The sequence below is a fragment of the Corvus cornix genome, chromosome 2 (genome assembly GCF_000738735.6).
Source record: "Corvus cornix cornix isolate S_Up_H32 chromosome 2, ASM73873v5, whole genome shotgun sequence".
Classification (NCBI taxonomy): Eukaryota; Metazoa; Chordata; class Aves; order Passeriformes; family Corvidae; genus Corvus; species Corvus cornix.
Window position 1 is genome coordinate 45,792,520 of NC_046333.1, and position 16,584 is coordinate 45,809,103.

The 16,584-nt window shown below is 39.1% G+C and overlaps 1 long non-coding RNA gene across 1 annotated transcript; it reads left to right on the plus strand.

The window, feature by feature from the left end:
* The first annotated feature begins 10,272 nt into the window (after positions 1 to 10,272).
* Positions 10,273 to 11,921, plus strand: LOC120409658. The gene is made up of 3 exons (XR_005601398.1): positions 10,273 to 10,393; positions 11,097 to 11,201; positions 11,766 to 11,921. It is a non-coding gene; the product is annotated as an uncharacterized LOC120409658 (long non-coding RNA).
* The last annotated feature ends 4,663 nt before the right edge of the window (positions 11,922 to 16,584 follow it).

Here is a 16,584-nt window from a genome sequence, read left to right on the forward strand (position 1 = left end):
TAGGCATAAAATGGTGAAAAGCTTTTTTTAAGGCCTTTTTGAAGCAGTTGTAGATACGTGCTGTTCTCCATTAAGACTCAAACCAGAACAAAGCATAGGACAGGAGGTGTAAAGGGAAAGAGGTATATGAAAGATTTGTCTTCGCTCTTGCTATAAAACAAGAAAGCCAGTTCTTTCATCAGATTTTTGTCAGTGAGCAGAGGCACAAACTCCCCTCCTCCTGCAGCAGGCCAGGGTCTTGATGTATAGTTCAACTGCACAAAAGTTTTGAAAAATCCAAGCAGCACCTTTTAAGAATTATTGTGTAAATGAGTTTACCAGGATTATTACAGAATGAAGGGTCATCATCTAGCCTGGAGGCAACTACCAACCTGTGTAAGAGGTCAGATCTGATTCCCTGTGAATTCCTGAGATGTGCCACTGTATTTGTATTTCCACTATGAAATCACATAGCTTTTATTTGACTGGAATCAATAAATTGAAAATACGTTATTCATCTGAATTACTACTTAACATGCGATTTTTCAGCAGAAGCAACAATCTTATATCAGTGTGTGTAAACATTCAGTGACTATCTCTTAAGCACTAGCAGAGAATGTGATAATGAAGTGCCTGCTATTTAGATATCATTTCCTTAGTAACAAAGTTACATGGAGAAGACTACTCATAGCTTGGAAAGAGGTTCTTATTTTTTTATTACTAGCAAGGTTTTCTTTGATTTTCAGACTTTCTAAAGATCCACACCTTCCTAAGGAAGTCTGCTGAACAGCCACCTGGTCCTCAGCTGTTCTGATGTTAACACCCACCACGGCAGCCTGTGAAAAAGCTAATTCTTCTTTCGTCTCAGGAAATTACTGAAGGTAGCAGGCTACCCACAATTTGAAGACTTGAGAAATTAAAATACTTGAGAATTTCTGATCTTGGGGAAAATAAGGCTAAGTACCTCATTCACATTTTTATCTGATTTAGAAAAGAACAATCAGGAGACTGGGAGCTGGAATATTTATTTCCATTAAGTTTTATCTCATCTTGGTTTAAAACTGGTGAATCCTGCACAGAGGAAAGACCATTTGTCCATATATCAACTAAGAAAAGTTCACCTAGTCAACACTAACTACTGTAATCGTCCCCTATTTGTAAAATTAGGCTCAGCAGTACTTGAATGAAAAGATTTTAAGGATAGGAAGTGGCATTTAGAAACAATGCCATTTCTCCAAAATCAAGCTCAGCCCTCCTGCTTGTCTAGAAAACTGCTCCTTCTCTGGCACTGACACCATCCTTGACTTAAAGGCCATTAAAGGTCTCACTCAACAGAGCACATAAATATAACCATATGGTACAAAGAAATGGAGTCACTGCAGAGAAAAGAGACGAACAGCCTGTTTTCAAACTCTCCCTGGTCAGAAACTGCTGAAAAGCAAGTGCAGCTTAATCTTCATCTAGAGCCGTACCTCTCCAGGGAATCTGAGGCTCAGTTGGTTTCTGCCCACAGTACAACCATCTAAAGGGATGTCGTGACAAATGAGAGGTGAAATGAAGTCGACTGATATGCTAGCAGGCTGACAGCACACAGATTTGGTCAATCATGGAAAAAAGAGATTGCACTGCTGCACACTATTTCAGCTCAGAATAATTAGTTTCAGAGACATCCTTTCCAAAAAAAAGGAAAATTTTGACTGCAGACAGAATCAGTTTGTAACTAGTGTGTTGACCACTTACAAGGCAATTGAAAAAAAAAAGTTTTAGTACAGTTTGTGACACCCCAGAAACAAACATTTTTTGAGTCTAAACATTCTTCATGTAGGAAATATTAATGAAACAGCCATGCATGTTCATACCCATTTCACTGGAGACAGTGTTCAAAACCAGCTTGTGCTAAAAATTTTACCAAACTTAACTGGCAAAGATCACTGGAAAGTTAGTTTATTTTCCTTGAGAGGTTAAGCAAAGTGAAATCACTAGGAGCAGTATAAACCTCCAAGGCCAAGTTATTACAAGAACTTTCTACCTCTCCTTTCAGGATATTTTAGTCTATAAATTGCACAATTCTGCTCCCGTCATCCTGCAATGTCTGTCTGGATTGTGCAGTCTCTGATCAGACAAGTACATCTGACAGTAATTTGTATATTTAAGGAGACTACAATGTACCCTGGAAAGATGTGAATTAGCAGGACAGAAGACAGCTGCCCCAACAACTGTTTCACCCTCTTTATGAGCTTACTGCAATGCCTGTTTTCACTTCAGGAGCCGTACTAGCTACGGCACTATGTTTTTCCTCTTCTACGGTAAGCATTTTCTCTCCTGTTCTGCCTTTGAGTGAGGAAAGAGCTCTCAGATAAAAGATGAAGTTTGTACTGCAGTTCCTCTTGCCTGGTCATCTGCAGCAGAGCCACACAGGTGGAGAGTTCCAGCTTTTCAGGACAGCTAATGTTATTTATGCTGCTTGTCTGGCATCTCCAAAAGTGGTCTCTAAGCAGGCTGTGCCCATCTTATACCCCACAATATGAACTTTTTACAACAAGCACTTTCTTAACCACTCCCTCAGACTTCATTGCTTAGGCTTGATCAGGATGGATGCAAAAACATAAGCAGGTGTCTTATGAAGACATTTTATTTGAGGGGAGGCAGAAGTGCAGCAGTGTCCTCAAAGGAGAGAAAAGGACAGGTTTTCCTACTGCAGAGACAAAGATGGTTCTTATTTGATAAGATATCCTTGCTCTTATTATATATTTCTGTTTATCTTCCTCTTCGTGTCCTGACAGGAAGCCTGGAAGAACAAAAAACTCCACAATACAAGTGTTTCTTCCTGCTATTTCTGCTTCAGGGGCTTGCATATTCGGACTGACCCCACCAGCTTACTGCTTTGGGAGAGGAAAGGTGCTGGAGCTACCCACAGACTTCCCTCAAACTATGTTCCCCCTGATCCCTGCTTCCTTCTAACTGCTTGGGATTTATTTCTTCACTGAGTATTGCAAAGTTCACCGGTAAACCTTTGAGCCTTTTGCTGAAATATACTCCTTTCAATGACACAGACAGGTTTTGTTAAAAAAACCCCAAAATGTATCTGAGGAAAATTTTCTCTTGCCTGACTGAAATTTCTGAAGAGAATTCCTTTTTTTTTCTGTGTTTATGCCTATCCCCACCAAACACTTCATATTTTCTCTCATTAGTGGAAGATTCATGTGATTTACGGCCACCCCCAAATGATCTGGTATTCCATCATAAATTTTACCTGAGCAAATGGCTCCTTAGAAAAAAATCTCTGCAAAGCTTTCATTCTAAACAAAACAAAATAGGACTGCTCTCTCTTTTTAGTTTTTCAAGCTGAAATAACTGAGCAGGTGGTAGACTTAAGCCTTACAACCCAGGATAATGAACTGCATTTTCACATTATGTGAACAGGGCAGAAGAACCCAGTGAATGAGAAAATGAATAATTTCTAGGAATCCACACCCTATTCCTCTCACAGACATTGTAGTCTATAGCAATATCTAGGCAATTTCTGTTCTCTTTTTCTCCTGTTCTAGTTTCATCCTTGAATACTTTTGAAGCAGGAGATACTCAAATGCCCAACTGTTTGTTTGTTTGTTTGTTTTTTAAAGACAAAATACCTCCTGTCACTGTGCTTTCTAACAGTCAAAATAAAAATTAGGTGATATTAAGAAAGAAAAAAATACTCAGCTATGTTTATAGACAAATCTTGCTCTGAGATTCTGTCAGTATCTTGCTAGATGCGTCTTGACTAAGTGCTGCTTTAAGAAAATAAAAATTAAGAAATCATTAAAAATGTATTGTATCTGTTCAATTCAAGGCCCTAGTAATCAACTTCAGACCCCCAAGGTCACTTGGCCAGCTTGTGATTACAACAGCAACTTCAGCGCTCGGTATTGTCCTACGGCTGTGGCAGGTCAATGGAAAATGTTCTTTAAACACCATAAGCATCTGATTGTGCAATACCTAAATCAGTGTCATTGATTATTCACAGTGCTGGACCGCTCAAAGCTGGGGAAGTAATTAGGGCTTTTTGTGTGGATTATTCACTGAGAAAAGGTCAAATAACTACAAACAGTGTCAGAAAACAGGAGTCACCAAGGACCTCAGCCTCCGTGATCAGTTAAGAAATGCTAAAGCAGGGTTTGATAATGATGTGCTTATGCCAGGTTCTACAGGATTTGATCATTCTGTCATAGAAATCCAATGAAGCATGAGTGATGGCTACTTTTTCCTTTGAAGCTTGCCTCAGGTCCCTGATGCCTGTCAAGCAAGTTTGTCAGTGAAAGTTGACTGAGAAGAATTTAAAAGGCAGTTTTTGTTCCAAGGGGAAACGTACATATGTATATGTATATACGTGTGGGTGTGTAAGTAAATGACTGACCAGTCATTTTAGACACATACTTCCTAATTTAGATCAATATACTTGTTTTGCTCCATATTTTTGTCTTCCCTATACAAAAACCTGCATTTGCCAAAGGGTCATGCTGTATCATCTCACAGATCTTTTATCAGAATACACCTCCCAACTCTCCAAATGGGAAGTCTGTACAAAGAACAGCCTTCTGCTAATGACTTTCTCCCTATTGAAATGTGAGAAGCAATAAAAGAAGTCTCTAGTTTTGTAACAGCATTTCCAGCGTTTGCTGAGTTTACAGGGGTACTGCTACTTAGCAACACCTTGTAAATTTAATTGCTAAGCCAGGGTGTACAAAGCATTCCAGTTCCATATGGGAGCCATTCCTTACAGACCTCCTTCCCTGGGAGTTCCCAATGTTGTAAATCTCTTCCCCTCCTCCTGTCTCTAAATTGCACTAACACTTTGGATGATTAGGGCTGCAGCAGTGATCAACATTTTCCCCTAGTCATTCCTTTCCATTGATCATTTAAATGAGGGATTATTCTGTTTTCCCATTTTAGCCCATGGATCAATTGTTTAAAACAATAGGTGGAGGTTAGTTCAGAAAATTGGTGCATCAAGAGAAACACATAAAGATGCTCTGCACAGGGAAAAGTTACTTTATATTAAAAACCAATGAAAGAGGACAAACAACGAAAAGAAACTTAAACAAAAAAGGAACAGTAGTAGCTAACAATATGTAGATTTGGCAGAGTAAAAGCAGGATCTAGTAATGCCTGCAGTAAAAATGCTGGAAGGGAGTGTAGGATGGCACTACTCAGATGGGAATTATAGGGGCAATTCACAACCCCCTGGCTTCTGCTTCATCATGGAAGCGTATTTCAAGTGTGCAATGAACGCTCGAGGGCTTTATTTTTAATGGAAATCTTATGCCACTGGAAAGAGAATTGGAAGACTGACAAACTTTTGACAGGCTGAGCAGTTGGATCATCTTGTAGGACTTGATGGATAAAGAGCTTGGAAAGATGAATAGTTCCTCTCAGGCTCATCAAACATCTAAAGGTAGACATGTAGATATTTAGTGGGGTTATAATCCTTGGACTTATGATTTTGGCAAAAGAAAAGAACTTGTCCTGGTAGACAGGACAAAGCTAAGAGGGTGCGCTATTTTCATTAAAATGTCTTAAATATTGTTATCTGGAAAATTTCTGTGTCACTTTCCTTTTAGGACCCCCATTGAACTCAAACATTAATGACATGGAATTAAACATTTCATGACCACAAATTAAGTTAGACCCAGTGCTATCAGGTAGGACTGCAGCCCAATTAATATATCTATATAATAAATTCCACAGGGTGATTAATTTACCTTTAGTGTTCTTAAATTTGTTACGGTTCTGTATTTGTCACAATATTAGATATCAGGCCCAGGTGTTTTGCAGACCTCTGGAAAATTTTTATTTGGCGCTTTTTTTCCCACCTCCTTTCTCTCTACTGAGACTAAGGAGGTAGCTCAGGTACAAAGCAGGAGGAGTGATGAACAGGCAAAAAGCCATAACACACAGAGCCAGCTACAGCTTCTCTTTGCCAGTGTGATGTTCCAGACCTTCTGATACTCTGCAGGACAGTTTATAATTTGAACAACTGTTACTTAGAAATATATGCTTGGGAAAAAAGAAATTAGATAGGAGATATAAGGGGAGAGAAAGGGTGTAAGCTAACATTTCATGTTATTCAAAAATTCAATCCAGAGTAAAATGATGTAGACATCACTTAAACCTTAGAAGAAAGATCTGCTGTAGAAATCATCTATTACTGACATCTTATTTCCCATTCCCAAAGTTCCGGAAAAGAGCAATGCAGCATCTCTGTTGTTGAATTTAGCATGAAAGGGCACTACTATAAGCAGCAGAAGGGAGCTGGCACCAATTTTTGCAGGTATTCAGCTGCAGAGAGTTACAAGAGGCCAAATGGATGCAAAGCAGAGAAGCCCCTGATCCATGCATTTCCATGGCTCTTGAGGCCCTAACAGCCAGTGGGGAGGGCGCGGGGAGGCTGAGGCAGCAGCGCTGGCTTGAGCTGCATGGCAGTCCTGCCTGCTGGGCACAGGCTGAACCAAGAGAGAATTCCATATCCCCTGGCTGCTCTGCACCTTGCCTGTACTGTGTCCAAATACTTGAGCAAGCAACAAACATGGCTTAGAGCAGACTTGCCATTCCAGGGCAAACTTGGAAGCTGTTCTGCAGTTAATCCTTACTGAGATAAGGAGGTTTATCACTATCTCCTGTGTAACCATGACAGGGAGATTCCACTATGGCCCTTTTATCATCCATACACAACAGAGAGGATTTGAGTTCTGGCACCTGCCTTTATTCCAGTCAGTAAAAATAAGTATTGCTTAACTATTTTATCAGACTTTTATTTTATTTCCCACTGTGAATTACACAGTAAAACTTTATTGTAACATATTGCAACTTAAGGTATATGGCTCTCCTATCAACAGCTGTATTCTGATTTGTAGTCCAATAAACTTTCCTGCTGCAGATTTCATGTGTACAGTTGTGTTGAGGTGTAATATATCACCGCAGCATTTTTAAACTCAGAGCAATAATGTATTCAATTAGGCTGAAATAAAACATGTAGTTTTCCTTACAATAAATCTTTTACTAAAACCTCTACATCACAAGTTCAACAAGGAAATAATACATGTCATTCAGACTAAGGGTGATTGTAGACTGCTGAGGGAAACAAGAAATTCTGGAGGTTTCATCAGTCCTGTGAAATCCCGCAACCTGGTAAGTGTACAAATTAGAAAAGGATGTAATATGTTACTAATGACACCTCTTGGGATATTCTTTGAGCCCATATTTACTGTTATGATCAGTAGGCTCATTTAAGCTGCAGGAGTTGAAAAGTAATACCAAAGTTGAGTGAAAAACACCTCTGAGCTCATTAGATGTGGCTGTAATTCAAACTCAGAAGGTATTTCTTTTCTTCTCTGTCATTCTTTATATTACTGGAAATATAGTGCTTGAGCTCCTAATAAAAGCATTATACATGATCACATATCTACAGTCCCTGCAAAACACGTTTACACCTCGACATCTGTAGCAGTGCCACAGCCTGAGCAGCGCCCTAATTCACCCCAGATGTCTCTTTAAAGGAAATACTGTAGTAGGGCTACTGTTCATAATATTTTCTGAGCATTGCCTTTATTACTTTGAAAGACTTTGATTTTTCAAGTGTCACAGACATTTGCAGTAATTTTTTTTCCTGTGGAGGAAAAAGCTATATCACATGTTTAAATGTGAAAAAAGATTTTGGTAATATTCACCCCTGGAAACGTCAGTTGGTGAATATATATCTATCCCTATCCATCAGCTGTGTTATACAAGAAGGATTTCATTATATGCAGTTTCTGTGCAGCAGAGCACACACAGTTGGGCCAGTATTGTATTGGATGTTGCTTTGAGCGCTCTCAGAGAGTGGCGTGCCAGAGCTCTTTACTCACACTTCAGTCAGCATTTTGCCAGCTCAGAAGCGTGCCAGATGGTCTGCAGTGTTTGGTGATGCTCGCTTCACAGCCAGGACTGTGGTGAATGAGAGCCCATGAGGATGGGTCCCCAAACAACTCTGTCCCTCTCTTTCAGACAGAGCAGTGCAGATGGGCGGGTCAGCAGCCGTCCCAGCACTGCTGTGAAGAGGGAACAAGCCAAACTAGACTGTAAGGATCCACAGTACTAGAAGCACTGAGAAGAGCCAAAACCTTTTCTGGAAGGGTTTTCCCAGGTCCAGATTTCTACAGACATGCAGGTTTCCCTGGTCAAAATTATAGCTACACAAAATCTGACCCATGCTATCTGTACTTATCCCAGCGTTCATAAGGAGCATGATCAAACTCTGGCCACCACAGAATCACAAACTGAGGGTGGGAGGAACCTCTGGAGATGATCTAATCCAACCCTCCTGCTCAGAGCAATGTCAGCTGGGGCAGCTTGCTAATTGAACAGTCAACATTGCCCAGTCTAGTTCCAATTATCTTCAGAGATGGAAATTCTGTGACCTCCCTGGGCAAACTTGTTTTAGTGTTTGATCATCCTGAGATTTCTTCAATCTGAAAAATCCTCCCTTTCAGCCTCTCCTTGCACATCAGATGCTCTTTTCCTTTAATTGTCTTCATGGCCCCTTTCTGAACTTGCTCCGGTGTGCTCAAGTCAATCGTGTACAGGGGAGCCCAGAACTGGACACAGCACTTCAGGTGTGGTCTCATCGGTTCTGAGTAGAGGAAAATAATTACCTTTCTTAACCTGCTGGTTATCATCTTCCTGATGCAACCCAGGATGCTGTTAGCCTTTGTAGCCACCCTGGCACATTGCTGGCTCATGTTCAGCATGGTGTCCACAGGGATTGTGAAATCCTTTACCACCAAGCTGCTTTCTGGGTGGTGGCCCCCAGTGTGTAATTGGTGCATGGAATTATTCCTCTTCAGCTGCAGAACCCTGCAATGCCCTTTATGAAGTGCAGGACTTTGCACTTCTCCTCCAGCTAGACCCCATGGTCTAGCTGGTGCAGAGGCTGCTGAGTCTGGTGGTGTGTGGGCTCTGTTTAGTAGGACATGTATTGGCAAAAGTGCACTGGTTTTAGCAATATCAGCCCTGACTTTGGAGCTATTTAATTGTTGGAGATGATGAAATGTTGGACATGCAGCTGGTAGGGACCACAGCTACTACTCCAAGCTCACCTGAGAATCCCTTCACCCTGAGCCCCAAGTTTCAGTACCATTACACTGGTACTTTGGGCTGCAGTGTTTGAAGATGTAAAAGTGCTAAATAAATGTGGTCGTACCTGTTGTGTGCACACAATCACAACTGAGCAACTTGAAGACCAGAATTAACACTTCAATTTCTTGTTTTTCCCCCCTCCTCCCTGCCCCAATTCAATATTACATTAAGAAAGGATACAGCCCTGAACACCTCTTGAAGAAAAGTCACACTGATGTCAATTTGCAGTCAGGTAAGGAAACAATAAGGTTTCTTCCTTGTGCTTCCTTTCTTGTTTAGTCTGTTTAGCTCCTGAGCCCTGCAAAATGTACATGAGGACATTTCACGGTAATGGAAAAGTTCATAAACAAGATCAAGATATACATAGAATCAGTCATTGTTTAAATATGAAAGCTGTGATCTCTTTGAGACAAAGAAAACGGACAGGTACAATACGTATTTAAAGAATGTAGCATATTTTTGAATCATTCCAGCCTAATTTTCAATCCTCTTTTCCCACAAAACCCAGTTAGGCAGCTATCCAGGGCACTTGTAAAAGCAGTGCACTGGATGACTTACTGAAAAGTTTAAATTTTGGGGGAAAAAATTCAAAGCATTCTTCACAGTTCATTTTTTAATTTGAAGAAAATACAGACATGAAAAATAATTTAATTTCCCATTAAGGTATACCAAATTGAAACCTTTATGAGTGGATAAAACAGTGATCAAAATATCATGAATATGGCTCTTATTTTTTTCTTTTGTGCCTACCATGTAGGTATTTTTTAAATAAGGTAAGGCTCATGTTTTGAATTTCATGGAATACATTCCAGTGGGGGGAAGACAGGGAGAAGAAACAACTAGGGAGAGAAGTTGAGCTGACAGTGCAGTTTCTTTGCAGTGACAACCACATGTATTCATAAATATTTTACAAGTACAGCTTTCAGACTAGTAAATTTAACTGCCACATTAATTCAGCTTGCAAGTTTATAACCTGGACATTTGTGTGTTGTGAATGTCCAGTATTCTGTCCACGGTGACAGTAAAAGGTTTGTATTTTGAAGGCTTTTCTCCTGTAGACTGATTTCCAGCTGTAAGACTCTTGTCTTATACAGCACCTGTGCTTCTTGTATAATACTACAATGCATCAATTATTAAAGATGTTGAAAGATGTCACAAATATACTACTTACGACATATTCCTTGCTGTCCAGGAATGGAGCAGAATATTTTCATGTCCAAGATCACCACAGAATCGTCTCAGGAGCACTGCAGAGAAAGTGGTATGCTTTTTACATTCAGTGCATTTTATTATTAATGCTACAGAGGTTCTAAAATGAAACTGATGAAAATAAATGTTGTAATCAGAACCAATTATGAGCCAAATGATTGTAGCTGACATTCAGAAATGTTATCAGTATCACAAATACCACTACTCAGCATTAAGACTGTTCCCCATAAGTCAGTGTTAAAATTAGTGGTCTCTTGGAGAGCTTAGATATCATTCAGCAAATGGTGTGGATCTTTCCACTTCTTTGGATAACGCAGGGAGAGAATGAAAAAAGAAGATGATATTGTTAAAGGGCAGACTAGAATCCAAAAAAAATTAGAGGGTCTGGAAATGTGAAAAGAGAAAAAGCCAGCTAAAGTGGACTTCGTGAGGGCAAATGCCATGATCGCCATAGAGAGGAGAGGTATTTCATATTGAGTCTCTCCATCTAACTTCTGGATTCTGACATTATAATGAGAGAAATAAAGAAAAGCCAAGGGGAAAGCAATACAAAGTAAGAAAGAACTTCTTTCTGGAAATTTCTAACCTGTTGTGAAATCTGATTTGCCCTAATCCTGTACTGAAACTTATTTTAATCTTTCAGAAGAATTATACTCTTGGCTGCAAAACCAGACCCACCCCACTAGCTGTCATGTCAAGGGAGCATTAAGCCCGTGTCAAAGGATGTCATTTGATCCATCTTGTCTTCCCTACAGCTTCTGCTGATGACAGTTCTGCAGAGCTTTTGATGAAAACTAAATCTTCTCATCTCTGGCATATTCCTCACTAAAAGACAATGACAAACACTTCAAGCACAGAAGGTATGTGCTACATGCATTTCCCTCTACAAACCAAGGTGAATTTATCCCTGTGGACAAATGCTTCAAAAAAGCTGTCTGCCAATAGAATTGATGTCTGGCTCCTTGACTGTTTTCTGCCAGAGTCAAATCCTTTCGATATGCACCAGTCCGATTAATCCTTCAGTGGATAGAAGGTGGTGCTTGTTAGAAGAAGTTATACTTTGCAATGAAATGAGCTGCATATGGAAAAATTCTTCTATTTTGCCCTTTGCATGCACACATCACAATAGTTTGCAGCCAGTTACAACCAAAACCACTCTGGATCTCTTCTAGATGACTTTGGTCTGAAGAGTAAGACCCTGTAAACTGCAGATACTACTTCTTTCCATTGTTTCTAATGAAAGGAATAAAACCAGCCAAGTGTTTGTTACAGTAACTCACAAAAACTGCTTTTAAACGGATAGAATCAATTTCCCTCTATCTGTTACTTCTGACCTGAGCAATTTTAAAGAGTTCAGACCAAGTAAGTGCAATCCATGACTCACATTATATCCATACATCTCTTTCTTTTCCTTTCTGTTCCAGGAGTTCTACTGTACGTCCCAGAGGGCTAAGTCTTCCAAGCAAGAAATGAGCCACATGAGAGGGTATAATGCATTGGAACACGAAATTCAAGTGTTTTCTGTAATAATTGCCAAGATACTCCACTTTCTCACACCGTACTGCATGTGTGTGTGGTAATTGTTTGTCTTCTAGGTGTAAGAACAAAGTATTAATTTATTTATTGCCTAGTGTCTTAAAAGTCAATGGGATAAAGACACAAGGAGCTATGAGCCTTCCTCTAGGTTTTCCATTTACACATAGGTATGTAAAACATTCCTGAAGTGGGAATTGTTTAAGAAACACTATTTTTTTAACAAACAAGATGGCCAAAACCCAGATAACACATTCTAATGCACTTCATCATCTTACATGCCTAAATGTTCAAAATGGAAACTTCTCAGTTATCCCAGCAAGGAAAAATTCATTCTGTTACTGAAATGAATATGATAATATTGCATTTGTATCTTACCATCAGCCTCCTTTTCAGAGGAGGTCTTATTTCTCTCAAATGTTCTAGGAGGTAGGAAGAAAGGTTGTTTGTACTTATACTGGGACTACCCTTGCCCTGCTACGACTCTAAATTTTTTTCTAAAACCTCTTCAGAAACCTTTCTGGATTTGATTTATTTTTCATCCCAGTCCCAGGTAGATACAGGCAAGAAGAAATATGCCCTCTGCTTGCTCCTTTCCAATCTTGTATGCACAGTTATTAATCTTCATAATGTTTCTCAGACAGGTCTTTGTTCCCTAATGACTTCAGGCACACCTTTGGGCATATTAGTAGGCAAAACCCCTGGTGTTTTTCAGGACAGATTTCCCATAGTTTAGTTTATGAACCAAGTTCTGAATGTTTACCTAGGCACTCATTCAAGTTTAGACTGAGATTTTTAAAAATAGCAATCAGTTGCTGCCATCAGTGTTGCATGGGTTGAGACTTTTTTCTGATGTATTTTCAGCACTTAAGAACCTAACTTTTGTTGGAAGTCAATGTCATCAAAGTTGCTTAATCACATTTTTAAAGTGAACCATCGCTGTGGTTCACTTTAAACCTAAAATGTGGAGTGAATCAATGCATGCATCCTTTAAAAAATACTACAGAAATTGCAAGGAATTTAAATTACATACCATGTTGCCAGTCTTCAGAGTTCTAATATTTTTGTTTCAGAAAAATGAATAAAAGGAAAATATACTTCATGAACTGTCAGCCTATCAAATGTACAATATACCCAAAGTCACAAAATTTACAATAAGATGTGATGCTAAAATCCACATATCAATAGAAAAATGTCAGTATTATTCCTTAGCCTTACTATTCAGAATTAAGGAATAAATTAGTTAAACTTTTGAAAGTCTTAACCTCTTCAAGAAGGCTTTCTTTCACCATGTTTTGTCTAAAGATTATTTATTGGAACAATTTATTGAGCAAATTAATATTCAGAAATAATTTTGTAATTTTCAGGCTAACTACCTTAACTGTCATCATTGCCAGTAGTGCAATGCCCTCAACAGCTGCTGCATGGACTTTATTTTAGAATTAATTAACTTTTTACCTTTCCATTTCCAGAGGTGGAATAAGACTTCACCTGTTACTTCTAAGAGTTTATCTTAGTGCTTAGGGAACTTACACTGAAGAGGCCTCTCTCTTGTGAGCTGGGACAGTCAGCTCTGCAGGTTAGGCCAAGCCAGACTATATCTCACTCAACAACAGATACTGCACCGAAATAAATATTTAAGATTTCCTACTAATATTTAGCTATTATCCATGCATTTATTATTTATTAGTTACACTATCATGTTCTTTCCCTCCATCCTTTATTGCTCAATAGTCTATAGTTCCAGTTTGTAAGAGAGGATTTACTCATGAAGAAGGCTTGTATATGGAAAAACAATGTGAGCAAGTTCTTGTGATACAGTCTTTGTTGCACTGACTGAAATGCCAAGCCTCCTACAGCCCCAATACTTTTTAGCAGTTCACTTTATTAGGCTCCACCTGTGAAGTGAAAAGGAATACGATTATTGAAGAAAGCTTCCTTTTACTTGACAGGTTTCAAGTACCAGATCTAATTATCATGCCATAAACTGACAATTTCAAAGGATAATGTTCTGATAAATACTGTGTTAAAGCCAACACATTAAACGCAGTTTCTCATTATGCCAATTGGAATGGAAGCAATATTTTCCTTGCCATGGGCACATTAGAACGTGGTCAGGCAGAAGCTGTAACAAAACCAGGTGACATTTTTATTATAATTAAGGAGAATATGTCCAGCTTCAAACATGGAACTGGACATCATCCTGCAGGCAGCTACTATCCGTAACGTGTCAATTTAACCAAGCCACTCAAGAATATGCTGGTTTTGGTGCGATGCATTTATACACGTATATCTATGTTTGTACCCAATACTGTCTTGGAAACTTTCTGGTTTAAACCTCATTAGAAATGAGCAAATGTTTCTCAGATACTTCAATTATTTAAAAGTTCATGAAAATACGAAGATGAATAGGAGAGGAGGTTCTATAAATTCTGTAGAGAGGCTGAAGTGTGAGTTTTAAGACCTAAGAGAACCCACACAGAAGACAGCAAGAGCTTTCATACGTGCCAGAGTGAGAAAAAACCTCCCTCAGAAGTCAATCACAAGACCAAAGTAGATCCAGAGCTCAACTTATTTGGAAAGAAGGCAGTATTTTCTGTGAAATAATAGATCAAAGGTTTGCTCTTCCATGCATTCACAAGCCCCGTGTGATCTGGAGTCCCTTACTTGATAGCTTCTCCTGTCCAGAGAGGCTACTGGGCTGGCAGGGCTTCCCACATCCCTCAGAAGTGGTGTACTTTTGCAAGCAACACCCAGACATACCCAGATATTCCTTGCAGTGAAAACAAATCATCATCTGTCTCCCAGCTTTCCTCTTTGATTTAGGAACATGTAGAAACAAGTGTTGAGCTTGACACCATTATTTGCTTTCTTTTGTAGAAAACTGAGAGATGCAGCTAGCAATCTGTGTGATAAAAGCACTATGCCTACCAGTATGCCATCCCCACCCCTTTTAGATAAATATATGGCATGAAATGTACAAAAATGTGCGTATCAGGTTCTCCTCCTACAGTCCTGCTTTCAGATAAGTCATCTACAGAGTGCTTTACTTTGCTAGTGTCACAAAACCAAAAGAAAACTAAATATGGAGGAGAGAGAGATTGAGAGAAAAAGGACAATCTTTGAGTAATATAGCCTTCAGATCTATGTTCATGAAGCCACAACACAGGAGATTAACAAATCTTGCTGCAGCCTTCCTGAGGTACAGGTTTGAATCTTCTCTAATACTGATTCGAGCACCAGCTGCTGCTGTTATGTTACTGAATCTTTTAAAGAAAAAGTTAATGATGTTTTGAAGGACTACAAGTGAACATGATTTCTTCCACTTCATTTCTGCTCTCCAAGTGACCTGATATTGCTGAAAAAGGAGTGAAGAAACTGTCCACAGGGGTTTTCACCCCAAGGTGTTCGCTGTTATGCAGGACAGCGCTGGGACGCATTGATGTATTGCATTTATTCAAGACTGTGATACTATTCTAGTACTGCTGTATCTTCACGTTCACATCACTCTTGCACTCATCTCTTGATGCATGTCTGAGAAAGGATATACATATTTTTGCGTTGGTGCTGTTAATATGTAACTCACAAAGATACCTTAGTTTAATCGTATTGCTGGCCAGCAAAGATCTGTTGCATAGTTTTGGCAAAGCATCAATACCTCTTTAACCACACTGCACTCACATGTGTCAATTTTTATATTCAGAGCCATGTCCCATCAAGACAAGAATGTGAAAATTAATTCAGATGACATGTGGTTGGTATGGTGAAAATAAACAGTGTTCTGACATATCTCAAAGGCATTTGCATAACTGCAAGGTGCAGGTGTTTCCAAGAATCCCTGGCATGGCTTATGAATGACAGAGTATTTAGCTTCAGGCTTCCTGGCCAAAATACATTCCAAACACTATGGAAAGAAAAGAAACATACCAGCTCATATAATAATTTCTAAATATTACTATATCAGATGGTAATGACTTTCTGAAGAAGCTACAGGTAAGGTGGGGGGGAGAATGAAAAATCCCAAGAGAAGGCAAGTGTATGTATGAATATGAACTGGCAATCTTAAATACCTGAGACATTAAACCCCTTTGGATCAAGTTTATACACTAAGCTGGCAATGCTTTGAGATAGACAGTTCTTTTCCTGTTGCTTGCAGTTGCCATGAATTTACTGGAAGCACTGACTCATGCTTAATTAGTGGTGCCTTAGGTTATTTTTATATTGTTTTATGCTTTTACAGCATCTGCTATTTTTAAGCCATATTATTATTCTTCAGAAGATTTCATTGTGATCTGGCACAATGATTTTTACGTAAGATATTGAAACCTGAAAAACATATATTTTTAGTATCTTGTTATGACTTAATTCCAAGCAGACAAATCTGTGGATGATAAGCTTTCTTCATGTAAGTCACTTAATCAAGTAATGGATTGGTTATTAACTAATACATGGAGTTGCTCCATACCTAAATTCCTCAGAGATAATGAAATTATACCTATTAGAATGATTGCACAGCTCTTTGTATCTGCATAGCAACACTTTTTCTATCTGTAAGGAGAGTAGGAAAGTGTTAAAATTTTAAATCCCTGGCAAACCTCAGAGGAAAACATCTTTGCTTGCAGTGTTTGTTCACCACATGGTGCATGCTTCAGAAGGTGCTAAATCAGCAAAACTGCTGAATTTGAAATATCGGGAACGTTCATCTGCCTC